Source organism: Arachis ipaensis, chromosome B06 (assembly GCF_000816755.2).
Source record: "Arachis ipaensis cultivar K30076 chromosome B06, Araip1.1, whole genome shotgun sequence".
Lineage (NCBI taxonomy): Eukaryota > Viridiplantae > Streptophyta > Magnoliopsida > Fabales > Fabaceae > Arachis > Arachis ipaensis.
The window spans coordinates 12,689,305-12,693,278 of NC_029790.2; positions in this window are offsets into that span (position 1 = coordinate 12,689,305).

Sequence of the window (3,974 nt, forward strand, 5' to 3'; positions counted from 1 at the left end):
TCGCATAATTTTCTTTTTTTGAAAAAACTTGTCAATTTTTTATCATCTAATTATCCACCAACTATTTCCGTCATTTCTAATAAAAAATGATAGTTATTTTACAAAATTCATGAAAAAAAATTCGAGTAATTGCTGCTCATTCGCTCGAAAGATAATATTAACGATTTCAAGGTTAAAAAAAAAATAAAAAAGAATGTTATCCAAATGTATTTTATACAATATTTATATGTTTATGTGCAACATGGAAAAAAACTGAATTTTTCATTCATTTTATATTAACTGGTAATTAATATTATGAAAAGGGATAAAATGTGTGAAAAACAACTAGCATACGTTCATTTAACGAGGCAAATCTATAATGGATAAAATAAGTGTAATAGCCTAATACCGATGAATATATATATATATACTGTTACAATGGGTAACCGGAGATTATTGGGCTGGACTCGCTGGGTTGGCCCAATCGTCTATGGAGGGAAGCCTTCGGGCAGATTCGCGTCTTCAGGGCCTCCGTCCGACTTGTGAACACGAGTGAATGGGGGTGGTACCTGCAAAGACACTCCGATGCCTAAGTCAGCAAGGGCGTAAGCAGGTCTAGAGAGTATTGGGACTTAGAGATATCTGAGGAGTGTCAGTGTATTTATAGTGGTGAGCCAATAATCACCGCTGAAGTAGTTCCACCTTTTAAGGTGGATAACCGTCCCTTTATCTTAGGGAAGTTGGGATATGGCTCTTGGAAGTGGGTTGAGAGATCTTAGGGGCAGTTACTCATTTGAGTGAGTGTTTATCTGCCAGCTAATCTTCGTCCCCGACTTCTTTAGAGCAAGTCGTGGTGAGAACCGACTTCTTTAGGGGAAGGTCGGTGTGGGGTGAGACACAATCCTTTGAACTGGGTCTTTTCGTTTGGACCTGGGCCTTAGTGTTGGGCCAGGGTATGAACAGTGCCCCTACTCGGGATCGTAGCCGACTTGTGAGGGAACCGACGTGATTATTCAGAGCCGACGTGACTTTTGTGACTTTTGATTTTCACAGTCGCGTCTAATCAAACATCGCGTCCGTTAGAGGTTCGCGTAGGGATTAATTACCTTGGTAACGGTGCGCTCATTAATGACCGCTTTCTGTTTTTACCATTATGCCCCTAACGTGTCTATAAATACTTTCCCTCTCTTTCGTTGTTTCGTTTCTGCGATTTTTTCAAAATTTCCTTCTCATCTGTTCGTGGGAAATTCTTCATTTGAAGGCTTTCATCTTCCTCTACATTTTTCTCAGGTAAGGGTTAGTTTTTTCTCCTCTTTTATGCAGTGCTTCTGTTTGCATGCTTTTACTTTTTTGGAGAGAGGAGTTGGTTTGTAGGTTTCTGTTTGATTCCATGCCCCCTTAGGAACCCTGTTCTTGATCTTTTTCTTTTCCCTTTGTAGGTTTTCGTCAACCTTTAGGAAACAATGTCTTCTGTAGAAATTCTTGTCCAGTGGGTTGACGTCACGGTCCTAGGGGAGGAACCTATGGTCGACACCGATTTTATCACCAACCTCCGTACTCATCATAGACTTTGTACCTCTGATGAGGATGAGCCGAAGTATGAATTGGTGGTCCCGGGTCCGGAAGACCGGGTTTGTTTCGGGAGGGCTTCTGAAGTAGCCCCTCATTTTTTTTATATGTATGAGAGTATCATCACCCGCCTGGGCGTTTTTCTCCCATTTTCTGATTTTGAGGTTGCCGTTCTACGCCACTGCCGAGTTGCTCCTACCCAACTTCACCCCAACTCCTGGGGTTTTCTGAAAATCTACCGGTTCATTAGCCATGCTTTAGACTTTTCGACGTCCCTGAGGATTTTCTTTTTTCTCTTTCACATGACCAAGCCCTTCAGTGGGCAAAATAATAAGCAACAATGGGTGTCTTTCCGAGCTATACAAGGTCGGAGAATCTTCACCCTTTTTGATGAATCCTTCCATGACTTCAAAAATTATTTTTTCAAAGTTCAAGCTGTAGAGGGTCACCACCCCTTCTTCTTAGACGAGAGTTCTTCCCCTCGCTTTCCTTTGTACTGGCTGGAGGCCTCCCCCTGTGAGAAATATGGTTTGGATGATCTGGATGAGGTAGAGGCTGCCATTGTGGGGTTCCTCCGAGAAGTGTGGGGGAGGGCCCCATATCTGGATACCAAAAAATTTCTCCAGGGGTCGCCGACCTTTGTCCAGACACAACTAGGTAGCTTTTATTTATCCACTTTGTTTCCGACCTGTTTTTACCGACTTGTTTTGCTGACTCTTTGGCTACTAATTGTTTTTTACAAAGATGGCGAAGAAGAATTCCAGGGAGTCTTACCAGAGAGTCCAGGAGGCCAAGGCAAGGTCCCGTGGCAGGGTTGGTGGCGCCAGGGTAACTAACGCTCCTCTTCCTTCTCCTCCCCCCTTCCTCACAACTTGGGGACCCCGAACCGACCTATTGTCATTTCTTCTTCAACCTCTTCTCAGCCGTCCCCTCCTCCCCGATCCTCCCCTAAGCCAGAAAAGAAGAAGCGCAAGACCTTGGAGTCTAGCTCTTCTTTTGAAGGTGAGGCTAAGGTGGATGCACCTCAATTTGTCCGGAAATACATCTATCCCCATACCCGCATAGGTATGGATGATGTTTCTATTCGGAACCACCTCACTATTTTAGCTCAGGAGAGTATCAGGGCGGCGGGGGTATGCACAAAGTTCCTTGATATGTTTGAGAAGACTCCTCTTAGCTCTCTGGGTTCAACCTCGAGGGTTGAAGAGTTGGAGGGGAGGCTTCTCATGTATCAGGAGCATGAGAGGGCGCTGAAGGAGGAGGTCGCCAAATTGAAGGAGGAAAGGGATGGCCTTCAGGAGAGTGAGCGAAAGTTGCAAGCTCGGTGCAACATGGAGGAGGGCCTGAGGCTGAAGGCGCAGGAGAGTTATGCGAGCTTGTTTGAGGACCTCGTGGTGGTGAAGAAGGATTTGCTGAAAGCTCGGAGTGACTATACCGAGTTGGAGGACTCTATTGCTGACAGGGCCGAGGAAGCATGGAGGATCTTTAAGGAACAGGTCGGAGTCCTTGCTCCCGACCTGGATCTCTCACCTTTGGATCCGGACAAGGTCGTCATTGACGGGGCTATAGTCTCTCCTCCCTCTCCCCAATATGTCACCAAGTCAGATTTGAAGACTTGGGGACAGAGGGTAATGGAGTCCCCTCCTTGTTCCAAGGATGCTCTGAGTTCCTCGAAGGCTCACAGAACCTCCTCTCCGGCTCCTATAGATACTTCTCTCCCTGGACCTGATGGCGCTCCGACTACTCTTCCTGACTCTGGTGGTGATCCGACTACTCCCTTCGACTCTGGTGGTGATACTCTTTAAAAATATTTGTGGCTATATGGGGGCCCAGCCTGTGGGTCTCCTCTTTTTTAAACTCTTTATGTTGTGGTAGTCTGCTGATATTCTTTGGCCTTTTAAGGCCGTAAACAAAATATTTGTAGAAATACCCTTTTTTTGGATAAGGATTTAGGTTGACAAAAAATACCCCTTTTTTGGATAAGGGTTTAAGTTACCTTTCTTTGTCTTGTTGTGTGCATGCTTTTCTGATTTTCATTTTTGAAAAATTCCCTTGATCTTTTTGAAAACCTTTTTCTTGGCTGTTTGTCTTTTTGAGCCTTTTAACTTTAAGGACTCAGGACAGTCTTTAGGTTTTTCGATCTCTTTTTGGCATTCCCTATACTCAATTTTTTGATTTATTGAGTTCTTATGACTTAGGTTATTTTTGCGATGCGTTTTCTTTGCCGCTCGGCTTTTCACTTCGACTTATGAGTCGGAATGTTTCCGAGTTTTTTACGATCAACTTTATAACCTCTTTACACCGACTTGTACCTCGTCGTTTTATCCTGACGACCATCTAGGTCGGTTCATGGGATTTTCACGCTTTGTCGAGTTTAAGTCAGCGCGTTTCGTAGAAAGAAAAATAAACGAGAAGGAATTTATAAG